Source organism: Mobula hypostoma, chromosome 20 (assembly GCF_963921235.1).
Source record: "Mobula hypostoma chromosome 20, sMobHyp1.1, whole genome shotgun sequence".
NCBI lineage: Eukaryota > Metazoa > Chordata > Chondrichthyes > Myliobatiformes > Myliobatidae > Mobula > Mobula hypostoma.
Window position 1 is genome coordinate 26894950 of NC_086116.1, and position 12944 is coordinate 26907893.

At 38.9% G+C, this 12944-nt stretch overlaps 1 protein-coding gene and 1 long non-coding RNA gene across 2 annotated transcripts in view; one reads left to right on the forward strand and one right to left on the reverse strand.

Annotated features, from left to right (window-relative positions):
- Positions 1 to 12944, forward strand: part of tafa5a (TAFA chemokine like family member 5a) — an 849915-nt gene that overhangs the window by 169522 nt on the left and 667449 nt on the right. The gene's annotated exons all lie outside the window — the stretch shown is intronic.
- The window catches only part of LOC134359401 (uncharacterized), a 34875-nt gene continuing 22277 nt past the window's right edge, over positions 347 to 12944 (reverse strand). Inside the window, exons 3-4 of the long non-coding RNA XR_010021103.1 lie at positions 4720 to 4918; positions 347 to 950 (exon numbers count right to left, since the gene is read on the reverse strand). This is a non-coding gene — a long non-coding RNA (uncharacterized LOC134359401). The remainder of the gene's footprint in view (positions 951 to 4719; positions 4919 to 12944) is intronic.

Below are 12944 nucleotides of genomic sequence, written 5' to 3' on the forward strand. Positions count from 1 at the left end.
TTTGCATAACATGTATCTGCATTTTTATATGCCTGTAGCTGCTTGTGTGGCTCTTCAGGGTGCTTCTCTGTTGTCCACTTCCAGTGGGAATATCTTAATTTTTTTGAGCTGTATGTGACAAGTCAATCGACAAAATCTCTATCCGATTATTCACTTTATCCACACTGCACTTTTACGCATGTCAGACATTTCCTTTAACATATTTGCTTGCCACATTCATTCCTGTCTAACAACAAGATTCAAGATCAAGATAAAAAATTTAAGTTTATTTATCATGTTTACATTGGAACATAGGCAATCATGGTCATTGGCAGGACACATACTGACGATGCTGATGATATCAAAACATGCTGTGAAATATCTCATTTGCTTTTACAAGTGGTGTGCTGGAGCAGCCTGTAAGTGTCTCCACACATTCTGGCACCAACATAACGTGCCCACCATGCTCGGCACGATACAACAAGCAACACAAAACAACAATAGCAAATCAAGCCCTTGTTCCCTCCTCCCACCTACACACGTACACAGTCCACTATCTCCACGGCAATCTGCTTTCTTCGGCCTCTTCAACTAAGTGCACATCCTCATGAATCTTTCTGTTAGGGAATCCATTATTTTTGTGAGTTGTATTCTTGTATCATGGTGACTCTTGAATATCTTCCCTTTTCCTCATTAATGTAATACTTCTTGGCAATATTATTTAACGGTCATATTATTATGGCCAGCTTCCAGTCCATTCGTTCTATCTCCCTACCTGCTTTACTGATGTGTCCGCAGCCTCTGCACTTTTTAAAATCTTTGACAACATCTGGTGCTGGATAAGCCACAATTTTCCCAGCTTAATACCTGGATGATTGAACGAATTGTTTTCAAACTCCATTTCAAACTTGTCTTCTGATGCTGTGTTGGGTTAAATTAGATTTCATGTTGCATTGGTAATCCATTTGCTCCTGAAATGAAATTGGAACGTAACTTTCTTAAGCTTTCACCTCTATAACATGATCCATCTTGACCTCCACCTCACGTTATTCTGCTGATTCTTTATTCATGCATTTTGGACTTGGTGTTTCCAATTTTCTTCTACCTCACCTTCTATCGTTCACTCTCCACCAAGCACGTACCTAACAGAGCACCTCATTCATTCCATATTATAAATCCCAATTCACTCATTCATTCTCCTGTGTGAATGACTCAGGTTTTTTTTGTTATGGTTTGTAACTTCAAAACAGGAGACTAATCCAAAGGAAGACACAGGACTCTGGGAATGTGAGTCTAACTTTGAGCTTATTTTAAATGAGGTGCATGCGTATCACATGATAGCGTGATGATATATGCAATTTACATATTTATACGTATAAATCATAATGAATTATTAAAATAAACAAGAACGCTTAATCTAATGATATATTGATGAGATTACTCAAGCATTACCAAAATACTAAATACACAACAGTTTTCTATTCCTCATTTCCTCAATTTTAATATTTTCTACTTTATGCTGAAATCCCTACCTTTGAACACTCCTATACCTGAAAAATGTATGAACCCTGAACTTCAGCCCTGTCCTTGCTCTCTTTTGACTAACAATTGGTGCTGATATCCTTGCTTACCTCAGCCTCATGCTCTGGCACTATATTTGGCAAGTAGTCTTACTATTTCAGATGTATCAAGGTGCGGTAGAAAACTCTGTTTTGCATGCCATCCATACAGATCAGTTCATTATAACATTAAATTGAGATCGTGCAAGGAAAGGCAATAAGAGACACTGGAATAAAGTGTTACAGTTATGGAGAAAATACAGTACAGGTTGACAATAAGGAGCAAGGATGTAAACAGGTAGATGCAGAGTTGCTCAATAGTTTTATCATACTTATCATATGAGGGGACCATTCAATAGTCTCTTAACTGCATGGTAAAAGCTGTCCTTGAGCCTGGTGGTACGTACTTTCAGGCTTTTGTATCTTCTGCCCGATGGGAGAGGGGAGAGGAGCGAATATCCATGGTAGGTGTAAACTTTGATTGTGCTGGCTGCTTTACTGAAGCAATGAGAAGTGTGGCTTCTCCACCTCTTTCAAATCTCCCTTTAGTATTCTTCTCCTTCACCAAGCATTGTTCTAGAAATAGTTAGCTATAAATTTTATGTGTGGAGACAGAGGAAGTGGGTAAGAGCATAGGAGATTGAAGGAGGACTTTACAGTACAGGCAACCGGGGTTCAATTCCCGCCACTACCTCTAAGGAGTTTGTACGTTCTCCCTGTGAATGCATAGGTTTCTTCCAGGTGCTCCGGTTTCCTTCCACAGTCCAAAGCTGTACTGGCTGGTAGATTAATTGCTCATTGTAAATTGTCCCGTGATTAAGCTAGGGTTGAGTTCGGGGTTACTGGTGGCGAGGCTCAAAGCGCCGGAAGGGCCTATTCTGTGCTGCATCTCAATAAATAAATATTTGTTTAGAGCCCCTGTTAATATTACAGAGAACTGAAACAAGTGATATGAACAAGTTAAGCATGTATTAGCTGTGTACATACATCTATTGATGCTTCTGGACACATCTTCAGTGATATTCCTGGAATCATCGGGTGTTTCGGGTCTTTCAACATCATACAACCTGCTCCAGGTGACCCAGCCGGGGCTGATCAGACCCCAGCTTGTGTCCAGATGGCTAGCTACTTATGACTCCATGGCTCCCCTCTTTTGAGCCACAGCCATCTTGAGGCCCTCTCTGCCGGATCGGTGGTACTGCGGATGGCTCTCCTCTTCCTCTCTCCCTCGATGCCCAAAATGCTGAAGGCTCTAACTAAAGAACGGGCTACGAATCCCCTACAACCATCCTCCACTGGGAGACACCTCGTTCTCCATCCAGCCTGCTGACAGTTGCTGACCAGTCCTGTGTACTTGGAGAGCTTCCTTTCAAAGGCCTCCTCCAAGTTATCTTCCCATGGGACTGTCAGCTCCAGCAGCACCACTTGCTTAGTAGACTCAGACACTAGGACAATGTCTGGTCGCAAGGTGGTGGCTGCAATATGGTTGGGGAACTTCAGTTGCCCTTCGAGGTCCACCAACAGCTGCCAGTCCCTTGCAGAGGTCAGAATGCCTGCAGATGCTAATATTATTTACATATATTATCAATTAATGGAATGGGTAGAACACCTGACATATCAATCAACCCACTTTAAAAACTGTAATTGCTGCCTCCAGAATTTTGTTTTACCCAAAATGATGTGGTTAGGCATTAAATTGGAACAGATGCTATAAGGTGTAGAAATTCCCAGGATTTATCATGGAAAGTCACACTGCACCAAATCACATAGGTGTTGATGAAAAAAAATTGAAAAAAAAATATTCGCAGCAGTATGTTAGGTGTAGCTTCCCTGAAGTTAGATTCACATTGAATTATTCATAGGGCATGACTGTCTTAATAAGATTTTGGATGAAGTTTGAGCACCAACTTTATAGAAAAGTCCAGATATAATTATAACTGTACACGAATACTTTAAAGGGATTTCACTATTATTGAATGGTACAGTATGGAGTCAAAAACAGCTGAGAATAGCAGAGAAAATAGTTCAATAAAATAATATTAACCTTGTAAGAATTAGTGGTGTCAGAAGAAGTACTGAAGGCTCCTTATTCAAAGAGACAGAGAATGATTTTTTCTTTTATCAATTCAATATTTTGTCCGGGTGAAAACAAATGTCTAACACTACAGTTTTCACAATCTTTGACTACAGACTCCTGAATTTTTTAAGCTGTCATTCCTACTTTTTAAACACTTTTTGTAACGTCTTCTCAAAGGCCTTCAATGTTAGAATTCTTTATTGTTGATGTCTGGAAAGCAATAATGTAATTGTGTAAACTATCTGTCAAGACATTTAAAGATACTGAGGAACAATTATTTTCTGTCCTATGCCTTGTCTTAACATTATTTTGTAAGCATTTTCTGCAGAAGAATAAAGCATACAGATCAGATTGTCTTACATCTGATGATTCTCTTGTCACCCTTTTAAAGATCTATTCTTTTCTCATCACTGCCTTGATTAGCAATGCTATTATTGTCATTTTAATATCAAGTCAATGTCAATAAATGTATTAACTCTTATGGAGTATTGACTAAAAGAGCCACTTTAAATATAGATGTGAAAATACTCATCCTTCCATATTAGTTTAATCCAAGATCTTTGGATTTCAAATTGATTAAGGTTTAATTTTGCCTTGCAATATAACTTCACTATGTTAATGTACATCTATATAATGCCACAGCTAAGGTGTGGTTGCTTCAGTATTGAATTCCCAATGTCACCCAGAGTATCTTTGTATCTACCCTACGGAAGTAATATAATTTTCATGTGAGCATGTGAGGAAGAATTCCCACAGAACAATCATGCAGATTCAAGTAAAGGACAACTGAATAACCTTTGTGGCTACAATTAGCTGTCATTTATTAACTTCTTGTTCTTTGTCTGCACTGGCACCTCTTTTTGATTGACAAATGATCATGAGGAAATCATTAGCATGAATCTGCTCTCTATGACAAAGCATTCTGGACTACCCATGCATTGTGCTGCTGTGCAATTTCTGCCTGAATTGTTATATTCATTAAACTCCGGGGTTATGTGACCACTTTCAACAAAAAGGATATGGTTGCATCTCTACTAACCAGAGTGGGGAAACCAGCAAAATGCTGTTCACATTAATAGGTTCAAATAGTTTAATAATTCTTACCACTGCCTGTAAGGTGTTTGTATGTTCTCCCCAAGACTGCATGGGTTACTTCTGGATGATCCGGCTTCCTCCCATAGTCCAAAGACGTACTGTTTGGGAGGTTGATTGGTCATCGTAAATTGTCCTATGATTAGGCTAGCATTAAATTGGTGGATTGCTGGGCAGTGAGGCTGAAATGGCTGGAAGGGCCTCTTCCGTGCTGTATGTCAATAAAAATATAAATTAAAAAATTAGAGAAAGTATGCAGTACACAACCTGAAACTCTTACTCTTCACAGACATCCAAAAAACAGAAAAAACACCCAAAGAATGAATGACAGAAACATCAGAACCCCAAAGCCCCTGACCCCCTCCCATGCACAATTAACAGCAAAGTATCACCTTCCCCTACCATGCAACCAATAGCAAAAGCCCCTAAAGAGATCGATCTAGAGTCCATCGAAAACTATAGTCCATAACCCAACACTTTAGTATATCAGACAGACTCTCTAATAGTGTAACAGAATCAGATTATATATTTCACATATGTGGTGTTATGGATAGGAAAGCACGATCTCTGCAACAATAGCTGGGTGAAGTGAAGTGGTCTTCTTTGTTGGTGGTCGAAGCGTATTGCAGCTTTGAAGGTGGCAAACCAACTGCTAAATTGGTGCCATACATCATCTAAAAATATTAGCAATATATTTGTTAAGGAAGATGAGGTGTCCCACATGGAGAAGGGCCTTGTTGCTGCTGAGGTGACCCTCAGTTAGCACAGCAGAGCTGGCTGCTGAAAGACTCACTCAGTTAGCTCCTTGCCTAATCATTGTTAAACTCCCAAACATTTTCTGGTCTGTTGTGCTTTATATACATCCCAGACAGCTTAGATTCACATTCATTGGTTTGTAAATGAGGCTGTATGATATTTGACAAAAGAGCAAAGATTTGGTCATGGAATAATGAACAGATAGTTCTGGATATTTGTATTCAAAGTTCAAAGTCACTTTATTATTAAAGTGCATATATATCACTGTCTTCATTTTCTTCCGGGAATTTACAGGAAAAAATCAATGACATTTTATGAAAAAAAACTTACATAAACAGACAAATACTGACAAACACCAATGTGTAAAAGGAAATAAACTCTGCAAGTAAAAATAAGACCGTGAACATGAGTTGTAAAGAGTCCTTCAAAGTGAGCCTATAGGTTGTAGAATCAGTTCAATATCTTAACCAGTCATCCGAAAATGTGCACAAAAAAACTCCGTTTACAAAATATTTATAAGACCAATGTTGGTACCTTGTTTAAGTATGGCACTCTGTAAAGCCTAGAAATATTTTTGAAAATAGCATGCTGAGGAAAATCAAACAGTACCTCAAGAAAATATGTATCCCATCAATTTTCTTTTCTGGAATACTTTTAAGCAAACAATAATTCTCAACTGGTTTGTTCGTTTGTTATGTGCCATGTTATATGACGTTGGCAATGATGGTCTTTGGTTGTTCTTGGCAAATTTTTCTACAGAAGTGGTTTGGCATTGCCTTCTTCTGGGCAGTGCCTTTACAAGAGAGGTGACCCCAGCCATTATCAATACTGTTCAGAGATTGTCTGCCTGGCGTCAGTGGTCACAAAACCAGGACTTGTGATATGCACCAGCTGCTGATATGACCATCCACCACCTGCTCCCATGGCTTCATATAACTCTGATCTACACTTTGTGCTACACCTTGCTTAAGGGTAACCTGCTCGCTAGTGGAGGGAAGGAGCATCTTACACCTCCTTTGGTAGAGACGAACCACCACCCCACCACCCTAATCTCAAATAGTAACATAGGAATATTAAGGGTTACATTTCTAAAAGATGTTTCACAATTTCAGAACTTCCAAGAAAGTTACAGAACCCATCAAACACAATTTTAAGATAAAGAACAGTTTTAGAATAGGAAAGCAACACACACAAACTGCTGGAGGAACTCAGCAGCCGAGGCAACATCTGTATATCTCATGTTTGTAAAACAGGAAGTATCGCGCCCAATATACACATTGAAAATTAGGTCAATAGCAATGTGAAAAGGATCAGGAATTCAGATGTTTTTTAAATGTTGTTCTGTGTATGATGAATATAGTTATTGTAAATTATTGAATAGGATGGTAGGTACATCTTTTATTTAATATTTAATCCAAAACATATCATCCCCACCAATGCATCACTTCCTTACGACTGTGCTAGATGGTCAGAGATCTCTTTGCTCAAATCACTGGAACTGGAGTTGAACTCTACATCTTCCCATTCGCTGCTGGTCTTACTAATTTAATCCCAACAGATGTATTCCCCTTAGTTGATGCTACCTAAGATATAGGGGCAGAAATAGGCCATTTGGCCCATTGAATCTGGTCCGCTATTTCATCATGGCTGATCCTTTCCCCTCTCAAATCCAATCTTCTGTCTTCTCCTCATATCCCTTCATGTCCTTGACTAATCAAGGAACTATGAACCTCTGACTTAAATAGTTACTTGGCCTCCACAGTCACATTTATATTTTTCCTTACCACCCAACATTATGAACCAGAATATAAAAGGCGTTTTCCTTACTGGTCCATGAAAACCATTCTCAACATCATTGGACAATCCTAAGGGATGATCCAATCACTCAAGACATCTCTGGACTTGAATTAAATTATAGGTATCTCAGGTCCTGAGTTATTAAACAACATGAAATGTTATCACATAGAGCATCTGTAGGAGACATAACTTACTTACCTCAACTAGATAGTGGTGAATTACACATATGTATAGCTAGGGTGCATAAGACTTTCACAGAGTACTGTAGTAATGTTATGTATTGCACTGTACTGCTGGCTGCCCCACAAAAAAACAAATTTCATGACATATGTGAGTGATGATAAACCTGATTTGGATATGGATCTCTATTGTAGATTGAGAGTGGGAAAGGGACAGGGACAGGGAGAGGGGAATCATGGTTGGGTAAAGGAGAAAGGAGAGGGGACGGAGTGGGAAACACCAGAGAGTCATTCTGTAATGATCAATAAACCAAATGCTTGGAATCAAATGACCATGTGTGGTGTCTCAGGGATGGGTGTGTCTGCACCCACACCACCCCCTGCTCTGAACACTCCTTCACTGCCACTTATCCCACAGTCCTCCTGCACTGTTCCCAACATACTTTGCCCCCACCAGATTTACAAACGCACTCTCTGCTCCACCTTGACAAATACAATACTGCGCAAAATTCTTAGGCACCTTAGTTATATATGTGTGCCCAAGACTTCTGCACTGTACGGTATATTACTTAAACAATGCTAATACCAGGATGTTAAAATTATCCTGGTAATTGCTTACTCTCTCAGCGTTATCACTGTCAATAAACGAGAATGATGAAACTATTTTTAATTAGGCTCTTGTAGAGATATATTTCTGTGGCAGAACTACCTGGAGGTTTGCTTGTCAGCGTAAGATGTATCTGTAAAGAAATGAGCCTTTACTGTAATCTAAGCCTGTAAGAAAACTAAATGGAGAAGGTAGCCTTCTTTGCTGGGTTGACATGCTTCAATGGCGATACCTTGCTATATTCATGCTGCTTAGCAACACCATACTTGAAGCTATATTTAAAAAGATTCAAATACAAAGTGGAACATCATTCATGATCTCACAGTGTGCATACTCTAAGGGTCATTTCTATCAGTGACGCAGAAAATTTATGCGTGGTCTTTAAACAAAAGAAGTTTTGAATTGGGTACATAATCCCTCTATGAATATGAAATGATATGCAAGAAGAACAATAGCAAAGTTTTTGTCTATGAATATATTTTTTAATTGATGTAATAAGTTAATGGTTGGGAATGAGAAATGTCTGGATTTACTTTCAGTTCCACCATACCCAGTGTTCGCTCAGTGGGAGACAGGCTCTACTGTGGTCAACTGTAGATTGATGGGACGGGCTTTGGTTTCTTTTGTGATACGATTTGTGCTTGCTACCTTGTGTGTGCTTTGTGCTGTGTGTGACTGTTTGGTACTGTGTTTTGCACCTTGATCCCAGAGTAACGCTGTTTCATTTAGCAGTATTCATGTATGATTGAATGAAAATTAAACTTGAAATGAATTGAACATAAATTTGATATTGGATTTCCAGATAGTATCATTATAGCCAATCTTCTTTTGAAGGTCAGCAGTTTCATTTTCAGACCGAACATAAATGTTTCAGCATTTAGATACCTATCAAATAATTAGTGCTGTGTTTTATAGGAATTTGAGACAATGCAGATCATGTAGAGGTTCTCACTTACCCATACATTTTTGGAAAATTTGATTGCATTTCATGCTTGTATTTTGCTACAGTACATTGTCAGCCATGTAAAGAATTATTCACTCTTAAAAATCCACATTTACCTTTTAGCTTCAATCCCTTCACATTCTGAGTTTTCTTCACATATTTCTCAATTGCTTGACTTCCATTTATTGCTTTCTTCCATTACTTGTCACCTTTAATGTCATTTTCACAAGATAACAAGATTTGGATGAAACCATTTAGTTCTTGCACTTTGTGGAATACCAGCCCTAAAGAGCCTTCCTAATATATGATAGATTGAGTGTAGTTTCTGAAATGAGTCTTCTAACCCAAGCAGATCGTCATCATTATACGCCATGTTGTATGACATGTTCTTGGCAATTTTTTCTACAGAAGTGGTTTGCCATTGCCTTCTTCTGGGCAGGGCCCTTACAAGACAGGTGACCCCAGCCATTATCCTGTGCTTCAGAGATTGTCTGCCTGGCGTCAGCAGTCACAAAACCAGCACTTGAGATATGCACCAGCTGCTCATACGACTGTCTACCACCTGCTCCCATGGCTTCACGTGACCCTGATCAGTGTGGGAGGGCGTCTAGGCTACACCTTACCCAAGGGTGACCTGCAGGCCAGCAGTGGGAAGGAGTGCCTTACACCTCCTTTGGCAGAGACATAACTCTATCCTGCCATCCAAACTCAAGCAGAATAATTCTTATTAACAGTTCATTCTTACCTGTATGTAGAGCATGTATATGTATATATATTTTGATTGTTGAAAGGCCTAGACAGAGTAGATGTGGAACGGATGTTTCCCATGGTGGGGAAGTCAAGGACATAAGGGCTCAGCCTCAGGATAGAGGGTCGTGCACTTAAAACAGAGATGCAGAGAAATTTCTTCAGCCTAAGGGTGGTGAATTTGTGGAATTTATTATCACAGGCAGCTGTGGAGGCCAGGTTGTTCAGTGTATTTAAGGCAAAGCTTGATATGTTCTTGATTGGACATGATACATTCTTGAGTGGGGCTGAGGAGGGGACAAAAGGATCAGCCACGATTGAATGGCAGAAGACTCGATGGGCCAAATGACCAAATTCTGCTCCAATGTCTTATGGCCTATCTACATATATAAGTGTTTAGCTTCTTGACAATTGTACTAACTCTGCTCTTCAAAACATCAGAACTTTGGTCATTTAATCATGATACCCAAGTGTATAGCATAATATTGATAAACAGGCTATTCCTGTATTACAGGAGGACTGTGTTCATAGAGGATGGCCATATTGCCATTTTCCTTAACACAAAAGCCATGCCACCTGTGCATATGTCAAGAAATTTTTATCAAACGATTCAGGAACAGCTTCTTCCCCTCTGACATCAGACTTCTGACATTGAACACATGAACACTACCTGACTACTTTTTTTCTCTTTCTGCACTACTTACTTAATTTAACTTTATAAATATATATATATATTTACTGAAATTTACAATAATAATGTTTATTATGTATTACAATGTACTGCTGCTGCAAAACAACAAATTTCATGATATATGCCAGTGATAATAAACCTGAATCTGATTCTGACTTAAATTCCATGAGTATGAATTTTATTCTGTATCTCAAACATCTAGGTAGTGACTTGTGAATTTAGATTATGAAGACACATAGTCCCCTTTTATTGTCATTTAGTAATGCATGCATTAAGAAATGATACATTATTTCCTCCGGTGTGATATCACAAAACACAGGACAAACCAAGACTGAAAAAACTGACAAAACCACATAACTATACACATAGTTACAACAGTGCGCAATACGATAACTTGATGAAGAAAGTCCGTGAGCACAGTAAAATTCAAAGTTTCTCAAATGTTCCACATCTCACGCAGACGGGAGAGGGAAGAAAAACTCTCCCTGCCATGCCGACCACAATCCGACTCTGAGTCATCCGAAAACTTCGAGCTCTGATCAACTCTCCGACACCAAGTACTGAGCGCCATCTCTGTCCGAGCGATTCGACCTCTTTCTTGGTCGCCAAAAGCAGGCAAGGCCGGGGATTTTGAGGCCTCCCCTCAAAATGATGTAAGATCACATTTCAATTCAAATTCAAAAATTAAATTTAAAGCACATTTATTATTAAAGTATGTGTGCAGTATACAACCCTGAGATTTGTCTTCCCCATAGACAGCCTCAAAACAACGAAAACCGTGAAACCCGTTCAAAGAAAAATCATCAAACTCCCCCTCCCCACCATGCAAAAAAAACCCCTCCAAAATCATGCAAATGGCAAAAAAAGAGCAAAAACTCAATTAGAGTATAAACATGAAATTGAAAAGAGTCCAGGCATATTCAGTTCGGCTCTGTTCTAGTTCAGCTCTGTTCCGTGTTGTTCGTTATCTGCAGCCCACCCTGATCAAAATCGCCCAAAATAGCAACAAAAAACAAGGAGGGACCAGAAACCATAACCTGAACAGGCATACTGTGGGGATTGCTATGTAATACATGTATATCAATCACCAGTTTCCAGAACCTGGCTGGAGGTAAGTCGAGTTGTTAATTAACTGTGATAATTCTGAATCACAAAACACAAACAGCAATGAATGTGGTACCAATAGATGAAGTATAACACTCACTGACTACAGTGCCATGTGCTCTTTTGCTTTCTGTGTCTCTTTAAATGTTTATGGAAGGATAATGCACTCAAATTCAGAATTATTTTCTGAAAATCTGCATATAAATTTTCTTCATCATTGATTAACTTGACTGATTTGGTACATAGTATATATAAATAAAAAGTGTTAGGCCACCGCATGACATGTTTGATCACTTCTTTTATTGCGATGCATAGTCTGATTAGAACCTCAAATAAAGCAAACACACTGTCTGAAGCAGGGGTTCCCAACTTGGGGTCCATGGATCCCTTGGTTAATGGTAGGGGTCCATGGCATAAAATAGATTGGGAACTCCTGTTCTGCTGTGTTTAACCACACATTCTGCATGTTAGCACACTGGAGACTAGGAGCAGTCAGCCATCTTAGTCTGCCACCTTTGGAGATGGTAAAGAGCCACAAACCTGGAACCAGAAAGTAAAGATCAGGCGAGCTGTTTAGTGTTTACATCAGTGCATTGAAGAATCTACATTGACATTGCAATTTTGGCACCTTACTGGACTGAATTGCTATGTGCTTCAGCAGATGAGGAAATTCATCTTACATTATTACATACATAAGATTTATCATTTTAGCAAAAACGGAACTTCAATAGAGAGGGCATTCAGAAATGTCTGTCTGTGCATAGCATGTGTATTAATGTGCTATATAAGAAAAATGGCAATGTCAAAGTCAGGAACTTTAAAACTGAGCCTGAGTCAAATGAATGAGTCAAGTGTGAAAGGGAAGATTGATGGTAAAAGTTTCCACTGATGAAAAGTCAATCATCCATCACAGCATTTATATGATCATTTGTTTGGGGGTCTTGACATCACTGGCAAGGACTGTAGCTGTTGCCCCAGTTAGCAAAAATTTTCATGGAAATAGTTAAAAAGGTATAAAAAAGACAAACTACCATTTAACTGAGGAACAAATTATTCATGATAAATTATAATTCTATCCAAACTACTACTGTACTTTAAAAATGTGTATTCGTTCCTGATAGTTATCGATGGAGGAATTCATTCAGTGTACATTGATGTGTTGTTTTGATTGACTGTAAATAAACAAGATCAATGCAGCCACCTTCTCCAGACAGTGTATCGTCTTCAAACAGTGCTTATGATGATTGCGTCCTCCAAATCTTCATTTTCATTGTAACAATCAAGGCAATTGTTGATACCTTCAAATTCTTCATAGTTCCTAACTTATTGAAGCAGTAAAATCATTTCATTTTCACTTCTGGCTATTTCTGGCATACCCAAGCCCGAATGCTTGAAACTGCAGTGAGCAAAACA